Raw genomic sequence first — 9,678 nt, 5'->3', positions numbered from 1 at the left:
CCCGCCAGCTGGCCCGTGTGGCCGCAAGCCAGTGTGTCGGCAGGACGTTCTCCTAGCCTGAAGGCGCCGCATGAATGCAAGTTGTGGCATTGGGGCTGGTGTGGAAAGCGAAGGAAGAGAGAGCTGGCTTGCATTGCCTGCCTGACCCTTGTGCTGGCTGTGCTGAGAGAAGTGCGCAGCGTTGCAATGTGGAAAGGCAGCAGCGTGCAGGCGGCAGGCTGGTGTGAGGTGGGCGGGGCTTGCAGTTTTCCTTGGGGAGGTGGAGAAGAAAAAAGAGACCTAGGTGGGGACGGCATGAAGGGGAGCGAGTATCAGGCATATAGGCTAGAATTAGCAGGAGAAGGAGAGAAAGAGGAGGAGAAGTAGAAGTAGAAGTAGAAAAAGAGAGAGAAAAAATTGAAAACAACCGGAAAGAAGAAGTGGCGAGGGTGCTAGGGTGGCCAGCTTGAATAGGCGAGAAGACGGTGCTGCAGATGCCTACGGCCATACTAGTCTGAAAACGCCCGATCTCGTCTGATCTCGGAAGCTAAGCAGACTCAGGCCTGGTTAGTACTTGGATGGGAGACCGCCTGGGAATACCAGGTGCAGTAGGCTTTTGCGGCCAGCAGTGACTGCTCACGCCAAGCACTCTCCACACCAGAGGCAGGCCAACCTTTTGCTGCTCTCTGCGTCCTCGCCATTCCTCCCAACACTTGCCTGCGGGCTCAACTCAGGCAGGCGGCTTGGTCGGGCCATTCAGCTGCTGCAGCTTTGCCGGGCCTTTGCAACGCAGCACGGTTGTGTGCCTTGGCGTGCTGCACTTTGATGGGCACGCCAGCTGGCCCGTGTGGCCGCAAGCCAGTGTGTCGGCAGGACGTTCTCTCTCCTAGCCTGAAGGCGCCGCATGAATGCAAGTTGTGGCATTGGGGCTGGTGTGGAAAGCGAAGGAAGAGAGAGCTGGCTTGCATTGCCTGCCTGACCCTTGTGCTGGCTGTGCTGAGAGAAGTGCGCAGCGTTGCAATGTGGAAAGGCAGCAGCGTGCAGGCGGCAGGCTGGTGTGAGGTGGGCGGGGCTTGCAGTTTTCCTTGGGGAGGTGGAGAAGAAAAAAGAGAGCTAGGTGGGGACGGCATGAAGGGGAGCGAGTATCAGGCATATAGGCTAGAATTAGCAGGAGAAGGAGAGAAAGAGGAGGAGAAGTAGAAGTAGAAGTAGAAAAATAGAGAGAAAAAATTGAAAACAACCGGAAAGAAGAAGTGGCGAGGGTGCTAGGGTGGCCAGCTTGAATAGGCGAGAAGACGGTGCTGCAGATGCCTACGGCCATACTAGTCTGAAAACGCCCGATCTCGTCTGATCTCGGAAGCTAAGCAGACTCAGGCCTGGTTAGTACTTGGATGGGAGACCGCCTGGGAATACCAGGTGCAGTAGGCTTTTGCGGCCAGCAGAGACTGCTCACGCCAAGCACTCTCCACACCAGAGGCAGGCCAACCTTTTGCTGCTCTCTGCGTCCTCGCCATTCCTCCCAACACTTGCCTGCGGGCTCAACTCAGGCAGGCGGCTTGGTCGGGCCATTCAGCTGCTGCAGCTTTGCCGGGCCTTTGCAACGCAGCACGGTTGTGTGCCTTGGCGTGCTGCACTTTGATGGGCACGCCAGCTGGCCCGTGTGGCCGCAAGCCAGTGTGTCGGCAGGACGTTCTCTCTCCTAGCCTGAAGGCGCCGCATGAATGCAAGTTGTGGCATTGGGGCTGGTGTGGAAAGCGAAGGAAGAGAGAGCTGGCTTGCATTGCCTGCCTGACCCTTGTGCTGGCTGTGCTGAGAGAAGTGCGCAGCGTTGCAATGTGGAAAGGCAGCAGCGTGCAGGCGGCAGGCTGGTGTGAGATGGGCGGGGCTTGCAGTTTTCCTTGGGGAGGTGGAGAAGAAAAAAGAGAGCTAGGTGGGGACGGCATGAAGGGGAGCGCGTATCAGGCATATAGGCTAGAATTAGCAGGTGAAGGAGAGAAAGAGGAGGAGAAGTAGAAGTAGAAGTAGAAAAAGAGAGAGAAAAAATTGAAAACAACCGGAAAGAAGAAGTGGCGAGGGTGCTAGGGTGGCCAGCTTGAATAGGCGAGAAGACGGTGCTGCAGATGCCTACGGCCATACTAGTCTGAAAACGCCCGATCTCGTCTGATCTCGGAAACTAAGCAGACTCAGGCCTGGTTAGTACTTGGATGGGAGACCGCCTGGGAATACCAGGTGCAGTAGGCTTTTGCGGCCAGCAGAGACTGCTCACGCCAAGCACTCTCCACACCAGAGGCAGGCCAACCTTTTGCTGCTCTCTGCGTCCTCGCCATTCCTCCCAACACTTGCCTGCGGGCTCAACTCAGGCAGGCGGCTTGGTCGGGCCATTCAGCTGCTGCAGCTTTGCCGGGCCTTTGCAACGCAGCACGGTTGTGTGCCTTGGCGTGCTGCACTTTGATGGGCACGCCAGCTGGCCCGTGTGGCCGCAAGCCAGTGTGTCGGCAGGACGTTCTCTCTCCTAGCCTGAAGGCGCCGCATGAATGCAAGTTGTGGCATTGGGGCTGGTGTGGAAAGCGAAGGAAGAGAGAGCTGGCTTGCATTGCCTGCCTGACCCTTGTGCTGGCTGTGCTGAGAGAAGTGCGCAGCGTTGCAATGTGGAAAGGCAGCAGCGTGCAGGCGGCAGGCTGGTGTGAGATGGGCGGGGCTTGCAGTTTTCCTTGGGGAGGTGGAGAAGAAAAAAGAGAGCTAGGTGGGGACGGCATGAAGGGGAGCGCGTATCAGGCATATAGGCTAGAATTAGCAGGTGAAGGAGAGAAAGAGGAGGAGAAGTAGAAGTAGAAGTAGAAAAAGAGAGAGAAAAAATTGAAAACAACCGGAAAGAAGAAGTGGCGAGGGTGCTAGCGTGGCCAGCTTGAATAGGTGAGAAGACGGTTCTGCAGATGCCTATGGCCATACTAGTCTGAAAAGGCCTGATCTCGTCTGATCTCGGAAGCTAAGCAGACTCAGGCCTGGTTAGTACTTGGATGGGAGACCGCCTGGGAATACCAGGTGCAGTAGGCTTTTGCGGCCAGCAGAGACTGCTCACGCCAAGCACTCTCCACACCAGAGGCAGGCCAACCTTTTGCTGCTCTCTGCGTCCTCGCCATTCCTCCCAACACTTGCCTGCGGGCTCAACTCAGGCAGGCGGCTTGGTCGGGCCATTCAGCTGCTGCAGCTTTGCCGGGCCTTTGCAACGCAGCACGGTTAGTTGCCTTGGCGTGCTGCACTTTGATGGGCCCGCCAGCTGGCCCGTGTGGCCGCAAGCCAGTGTGTCGGCAGGACGTTCTCCTAGCCTGAAGGCGCCGCATGAATGCAAGTTGTGGCATTGGGGCTGGTGTGGAAAGCGAAAGAAGAGAGAGCTGGCTTGCATTGCCTGCCTGACCCTTGTGCTGGCTGTGCTGAGAGAAGTGCGCAGCGTTGCAATGTGGAAAGGCAGCAGCGTGCAGGCGGCAGGCTGGTGTGAGGTGGGCGGGGCTTGCAGTTTTCCTTGGGGAGGTGGAGAAGAAAAAAGAGAGCTAGGTGGGGACGGCATGAAGGGGAGCGAGTATCAGGCATATAGGCTAGAATTAGCAGGAGAAGGAGAGAAAGAGGAGGAGAAGTAGAAGTAGAAGTAGAAAAAGAGAGAGAAAAAATTGAAAACAACCGGAAAGAAGAAGTGGCGAGGGTGCTAGGGTGGCCAGCTTGAATAGGCGAGAAGACGGTGCTGCAGATGCCTACGGCCATACTAGTCTGAAAACGCCCGATCTCGTCTGATCTCGGAAGCTAAGCAGACTCAGGCCTGGTTAGTACTTGGATGGGAGACCGCCTGGGAATACCAGGTGCAGTAGGCTTTTGCGGCCAGCAGTGACTGCTCACGCCAAGCACTCTCCACACCAGAGGCAGGCCAACCTTTTGCTGCTCTCTGCGTCCTCGCCATTCCTCCCAACACTTGCCTGCGGGCTCAACTCAGGCAGGCGGCTTGGTCGGGCCATTCAGCTGCTGCAGCTTTGCCGGGCCTTTGCAACGCAGCACGGTTGTGTGCCTTGGCGTGCTGCACTTTGATGGGCACGCCAGCTGGCCCGTGTGGCCGCAAGCCAGTGTGTCGGCAGGACGTTCTCTCTCCTAGCCTGAAGGCGCCGCATGAATGCAAGTTGTGGCATTGGGGCTGGTGTGGAAAGCGAAGGAAGAGAGAGCTGGCTTGCATTGCCTGCCTGACCCTTGTGCTGGGTGTGTTGAGAGAAGTGCGCAGCGTTGCAATGTGGAAAGGCAGCAGCGTGCAGGCGGCAGGCTGGTGTGAGGTGGGCGGGGCTTGCAGTTTTCCTTGGGGAGGTGGAGAAGAAAAAAGAGAGCTAGGTGGGGACGGCATGAAGGGGAGCGAGTATCAGGCATATAGGCTAGAATTAGCAGGAGAAGGAGAGAAAGAGGAGGAGAAGTAGAAGTAGAAGTAGAAAAAGAGAGAGAAAAAATTGAAAACAACCGGAAAGAAGAAGTGGCGAGGGTGCTAGGGTGGCCAACTTGAATAGGCGAGAAGACGGTGCTGCAGATGCCTACGGCCATACTAGTCTGAAAACGCCCGATCTCGTCTGATCTCGGAAGCTAAGCAGACTCAGGCCTGGTTAGTACTTGGATGGGAGACCGCCTGGGAATACCAGGTGCAGTAGGCTTTTGCGGCCAGCAGAGACTGCTCACGCCAAGCACTCTCCACACCAGAGGCAGGCCAACCTTTTGCTGCTCTCTGCGTCCTCGCCATTCCTCCCAACACTTGCCTGCGGGCTCAACTCAGGCAGGCGGCTTGGTCGGGCCATTCAGCTGCTGCAGCTTTGCCGGGCCTTTGCAACGCAGCACGGTTGGGTGCCTTGGCGTGCTGCACTTTGATGGGCCCGCCAGCTGGCCCGTGTGGCCGCAAGCCAGTGTGTCGGCAGGACGTTCTCCTAGCCTGAAGGCGCCGTATGAATGCAAGTTGTGGCATTGGGGCTGGTGTGGAAAGCGAAGGAAGAGAGAGCTGGCTTGCATTGCCTGCCTGACCCTTGTGCTGGCTGTGCTGGGAGAAGTGCGCAGCGTTGCAATGTGGAAAGGCAGCAGCGTGCAGGCGGCAGGCTGGTGTGAGGTGGGCGGGGCTTGCAGTTTTCCTTGGGGAGGTGGAGAAGAAAAAAGAGAGCTAGGTGGGGACGGCATGAAGGGGAGCGAGTATCAGGCATATAGGCTAGAATTAGCAGGAGAAGGAGAGAAAGAGGAGGAGAAGTAGAAGTAGAAGTAGAAAAAGAGAGAGAAAAAATTGAAAACAACCGGAAAGAAGAAGTGGCGAGGGTGCTAGGGTGGCCAGCTTGAATAGGCGAGAAGACGGTGCTGCAGATGCCTACGGCCATACTAGTCTGAAAACGCCCGATCTCGTCTGATCTCGGAAGCTAAGCAGACTCAGGCCTGGTTAGTACTTGGATGGGAGACCGCCTGGGAATACCAGGTGCAGTAGGCTTTTGCGGCCAGCAGTGACTGCTCACGCCAAGCACTCTCCACACCAGAGGCAGGCCAACCTTTTGCTGCTCTCTGCGTCCTCGCCATTCCTCCCAACACTTGCCTGCGGGCTCAACTCAGGCAGGCGGCTTGGTCGGGCCATTCAGCTGCTGCAGCTTTGCCGGGCCTTTGCAACGCAGCACGGTTGTGTGCCTTGGCGTGCTGCACTTTGATGGGCACGCCAGCTGGCCCGTGTGGCCGCAAGCCAGTGTGTCGGCAGGACGTTCTCTCTCCTAGCCTGAAGGCGCCGCATGAATGCAAGTTGTGGCATTGGGGCTGGTGTGGAAAGCGAAGGAAGAGAGAGCTGGCTTGCATTGCCTGCCTGACCCTTGTGCTGGCTGTGCTGAGAGAAGTGCGCAGCGTTGCAATGTGGAAAGGCAGCAGCGTGCAGGCGGCAGGCTGGTGTGAGGTAGGCGGGGCTTGCAGTTTTCCTTGAGGAGGTGGAGAAGAAAAAAGAGAGCTCGGTGGGGATGGCATGAAGGGGAGCGAGTATCAGGCATATAGGCTAGAATTAGCAGGAGAAGGAGAGAAAGAGGAGGAGAAGTAGAAGTAGAAGTAGAAAAAGAGAGAGAAAAAATTGAAAACAACCGGAAAGAAGAAGTGGCGAGGGTGCTAGGGTGGCCAGCTTGAATAGGCGAGAAGACGGTGCTGCAGATGCCTACGGCCATACTAGTCTGAAAACGCCCGATCTCGTCTGATCTCGGAAGCTAAGCAGACTCAGGCCTGGTTAGTACTTGGATGGGAGACCGCCTGGGAATACCAGGTGCAGTAGGCTTTTGCGGCCAGCAGAGACTGCTCACGCCAAGCACTCTCCACACCAGAGGCAGGCCAACCTTTTGCTGCTCTCTGCGTCCTCGCCATTCCTCCCAACACTAGCCTGCGGGCTCAACTCAGGCAGGCGGCTTGGTCGGGCCATTCAGCTGCTGCAGCTTTGCCGGGCCTTTGCAACGCAGCACGGTTGTGTGCCTTGGCGTGCTGCACTTTGATGGGCCCGCCAGCTGGCCCGTGTGGCCGCAAGCCAGTGTGTCGGCAGGACGTTCTCCTAGCCTGAAGGCGCCGCATGAATGCAAGTTGTGGCATTGGGGCTGGTGTGGAAAGCGAAGGAAGAGAGAGCTGGCTTGCATTGCCTGCCTGACCCTTGTGCTGGCTGTGCTGAGAGAAGTGCGCAGCGTTGCAATGTGGAAAGGCAGCAGCGTGCAGGCGGCAGGCTGGTGTGAGGTGGGCGGGGCTTGCAGTTTTCCTTGGGGAGGTGGAGAAGAAAAAAGAGAGCTAGGTGGGGACGGCATGAAGGGGAGCGAGTATCAGGCATATAGGCTAGAATTAGCAGGAGAAGGAGAGAAAGAGGAGGAGAAGTAGAAGTAGAAGTAGAAAAAGAGAGAGAAAAAATTGAAAACAACCGGAAAGAAGAAGTGGCGAGGGTGCTAGGGTGGCCAGCTTGAATAGGCGAGAAGACGGTGCTGCAGATGCCTACGGCCATACTAGTCTGAAAACGCCCGATCTCGTCTGATCTCGGAAGCTAAGCAGACTCAGGCCTGGTTAGTACTTGGATGGGAGACCGCCTGGGAATACCAGGTGCAGTAGGCTTTTGCGGCCAGCAGTGACTGCTCGCGCCAAGCACTCTCCACACCAGAGGCAGGCCAACCTTTTGCTGCTCTCTGCGTCCTCGCCATTCCTCCCAACACTTGCCTGCGGGCTCAACTCAGGCAGGCGGCTTGGTCGGGCCATTCAGCTGCTGCAGCTTTGCCGGACCTTTGCAACGCAGCACGGTTGGTTGCCTTGGCGTGCTGCACTTTGATGGGCCCGCCAGCTGGCCCGTGTGGCCGCAAGCCAGTGTGTCGGCAGGACGTTCTCCTAGCCTGAAGGCGCCGCATGAATGCAAGTTGTGGCATTGGGGCTGGTGTGGAAAGCGAAGGAAGAGAGAGCTGGCTTGCATTGCCTGCCTGACCCTTGTGCTGGCTGTGCTGAGAGAAGTGCGCAGCGTTGCAATGTGGAAAGGCAGCAGCGTGCAGGCGGCAGGCTGGTGTGAGGTGGGCGGGGCTTGCAGTTTTCCTTGGGGAGGTGGAGAAGAAAAAAGAGACCTAGGTGGGGACGGCATGAAGGGGAGCGAGTATCAGGCATATAGGCTAGAATTAGCAGGAGAAGGAGAGAAAGAGGAGGAGAAGTAGAAGTAGAAGTAGAAAAAGAGAGAGAAAAAATTGAAAACAACCGGAAAGAAGAAGTGGCGAGGGTGCTAGGGTGGCCAGCTTGAATAGGCGAGAAGACGGTGCTGCAGATGCCTACGGCCATACTAGTCTGAAAACGCCCGATCTCGTCTGATCTCGGAAGCTAAGCAGACTCAGGCCTGGTTAGTACTTGGATGGGAGACCGCCTGGGAATACCAGGTGCAGTAGGCTTTTGCGGCCAGCAGTGACTGCTCACGCCAAGCACTCTCCACACCAGAGGCAGGCCAACCTTTTGCTGCTCTCTGCGTCCTCGCCATTCCTCCCAACACTTGCCTGCGGGCTCAACTCAGGCAGGCGGCTTGGTCGGGCCATTCAGCTGCTGCAGCTTTGCCGGGCCTTTGCAACGCAGCACGGTTGTGTGCCTTGGCGTGCTGCACTTTGATGGGCACGCCAGCTGGCCCGTGTGGCCGCAAGCCAGTGTGTCGGCAGGACGTTCTCTCTCCTAGCCTGAAGGCGCCGCATGAATGCAAGTTGTGGCATTGGGGCTGGTGTGGAAAGCGAAGGAAGAGAGAGCTGGCTTGCATTGCCTGCCTGACCCTTGTGCTGGCTGTGCTGAGAGAAGTGCGCAGCGTTGCAATGTGGAAAGGCAGCAGCGTGCAGGCGGCAGGCTGGTGTGAGGTGGGCGGGGCTTGCAGTTTTCCTTGGGGAGGTGGAGAAGAAAAAAGAGAGCTAGGTGGGGACGGCATGAAGGGGAGCGAGTATCAGGCATATAGGCTAGAATTAGCAGGAGAAGGAGAGAAAGAGGAGGAGAAGTAGAAGTAGAAGTAGAAAAAGAGAGAGAAAAAATTGAAAACAACCGGAAAGAAGAAGTGGCGAGGGTGCTAGGGTGGCCAACTTGAATAGGCGAGAAGACGGTGCTGCAGATGCCTACGGCCATACTAGTCTGAAAACGCCCGATCTCGTCTGATCTCGGAAACTAAGCAGACTCAGCCCTGGTTAGTACTTGGATGGGAGACCGCCTGGGAATACCAGGTGCAGTAGGCTTTTGCGGCCAGCAGAGACTGCTCACGCCAAGCACTCTCCACACCAGAGGCAGGCCAACCTTTTGCTGCTCTCTGCGTCCTCGCCATTCCTCCCAACACTTGCCTGCGGGCTCAACTCAGGCAGGCGGCTTGGTCGGGCCATTCAGCTGCTGCAGCTTTGCCGGGCCTTTGCAACGCAGCACGGTTGGGTGCCTTGGCGTGCTGCACTTTGATGGGCCCGCCAGCTGGCCCGTGTGGCCGCAAGCCAGTGTGTCGGCAGGACGTTCTCCTAGCCTGAAGGCGCCGCATGAATGCAAGTTGTGGCATTGGGGCTGGTGTGGAAAGCGAAGGAAGAGAGAGCTGGCTTGCATTGCCTGCCTGACCCTTGTGCTGGCTGTGCTGAGAGAAGTGCGCAGCGTTGCAATGTGGAAAGGCAGCAGCGTGCAGGCGGCAGGCTGGTGTGAGGTGGGCGGGGCTTGCAGTTTTCCTTGGGGAGGTGGAGAAGAAAAAAGAGAGCTAGGTGGGGACGGCATGAAGGGGAGCGAGTATCAGGCATATAGGCTAGAATTAGCAGGAGAAGGAGAGAAAGAGGAGGAGAAGTAGAAGTAGAAGTAGAAAAAGAGAGAGAAAAAATTGAAAACAACCGGAAAGAAGAAGTGGCGAGGGTGCTAGGGTGGCCAGCTTGAATAGGCGAGAAGACGGTGCTGCAGATGCCTACGGCCATACTAGTCTGAAAACGCCCGATCTCGTCTGATCTCGGAAGCTAAGCAGACTCAGGCCTGGTTAGTACTTGGATGGGAGACCGCCTGGGAATACCAGGTGCAGTAGGCTTTTGCGGCCAGCAGTGACTGCTCACGCCAAGCACTCTCCACACCAGAGGCAGGCCAACCTTTTGCTGCTCTCTGCGTCCTCGCCATTCCTCCCAACACTTGCCTGCGGGCTCAACTCAGGCAGGCGGCTTGGTCGGGCCATTCAGCTGCTGCAGCTTTGCC

The 9,678-nt window shown here is 57.1% G+C and overlaps 12 non-coding genes across 12 annotated transcripts; all 12 read left to right on the top strand.

Moving 5' to 3' along the window:
• The first annotated feature begins 475 nt into the window (after positions 1 to 475).
• LOC140405872 (5S ribosomal RNA) lies at positions 476 to 594 on the top strand. The gene has a single exon (XR_011938833.1). It is a non-coding gene; the product is annotated as a 5S ribosomal RNA (ribosomal RNA).
• A 694-nt stretch (positions 595 to 1,288) lies between these two features.
• Positions 1,289 to 1,407, top strand: LOC140405871 (5S ribosomal RNA). The gene has a single exon (XR_011938832.1). It is a non-coding gene; the product is annotated as a 5S ribosomal RNA (ribosomal RNA).
• A 694-nt stretch (positions 1,408 to 2,101) lies between these two features.
• LOC140405975 (5S ribosomal RNA) lies at positions 2,102 to 2,220 on the top strand. The gene has a single exon (XR_011938931.1). It is a non-coding gene; the product is annotated as a 5S ribosomal RNA (ribosomal RNA).
• A 694-nt stretch (positions 2,221 to 2,914) lies between these two features.
• Positions 2,915 to 3,033, top strand: LOC140406036 (5S ribosomal RNA). Its single transcript, XR_011938990.1, has one exon. It is a non-coding gene; the product is annotated as a 5S ribosomal RNA (ribosomal RNA).
• Positions 3,034 to 3,723: 690 nt separating this feature from the next.
• On the top strand, positions 3,724 to 3,842 carry LOC140405870 (5S ribosomal RNA). Its single transcript, XR_011938831.1, has one exon. It is a non-coding gene; the product is annotated as a 5S ribosomal RNA (ribosomal RNA).
• A 694-nt stretch (positions 3,843 to 4,536) lies between these two features.
• On the top strand, positions 4,537 to 4,655 carry LOC140405869 (5S ribosomal RNA). The gene has a single exon (XR_011938830.1). It is a non-coding gene; the product is annotated as a 5S ribosomal RNA (ribosomal RNA).
• A 690-nt stretch (positions 4,656 to 5,345) lies between these two features.
• LOC140405868 (5S ribosomal RNA) lies at positions 5,346 to 5,464 on the top strand. Its single transcript, XR_011938829.1, has one exon. It is a non-coding gene; the product is annotated as a 5S ribosomal RNA (ribosomal RNA).
• A 694-nt stretch (positions 5,465 to 6,158) lies between these two features.
• LOC140405867 (5S ribosomal RNA) lies at positions 6,159 to 6,277 on the top strand. Its single transcript, XR_011938828.1, has one exon. It is a non-coding gene; the product is annotated as a 5S ribosomal RNA (ribosomal RNA).
• A 690-nt stretch (positions 6,278 to 6,967) lies between these two features.
• On the top strand, positions 6,968 to 7,086 carry LOC140405866 (5S ribosomal RNA). Its single transcript, XR_011938827.1, has one exon. It is a non-coding gene; the product is annotated as a 5S ribosomal RNA (ribosomal RNA).
• A 690-nt stretch (positions 7,087 to 7,776) lies between these two features.
• Positions 7,777 to 7,895, top strand: LOC140405864 (5S ribosomal RNA). Its single transcript, XR_011938825.1, has one exon. It is a non-coding gene; the product is annotated as a 5S ribosomal RNA (ribosomal RNA).
• Positions 7,896 to 8,589: 694 nt separating this feature from the next.
• LOC140406029 (5S ribosomal RNA) lies at positions 8,590 to 8,708 on the top strand. Its single transcript, XR_011938983.1, has one exon. It is a non-coding gene; the product is annotated as a 5S ribosomal RNA (ribosomal RNA).
• A 690-nt stretch (positions 8,709 to 9,398) lies between these two features.
• On the top strand, positions 9,399 to 9,517 carry LOC140405863 (5S ribosomal RNA). The gene has a single exon (XR_011938824.1). It is a non-coding gene; the product is annotated as a 5S ribosomal RNA (ribosomal RNA).
• The last annotated feature ends 161 nt before the right edge of the window (positions 9,518 to 9,678 follow it).

This window comes from Scyliorhinus torazame, unplaced genomic scaffold (genome assembly GCF_047496885.1).
Source record: "Scyliorhinus torazame isolate Kashiwa2021f unplaced genomic scaffold, sScyTor2.1 scaffold_246, whole genome shotgun sequence".
Taxonomy (NCBI): Eukaryota; Metazoa; Chordata; class Chondrichthyes; order Carcharhiniformes; family Scyliorhinidae; genus Scyliorhinus; species Scyliorhinus torazame.
This window is presented reverse-complemented; position numbering and strand designations above follow the sequence as displayed.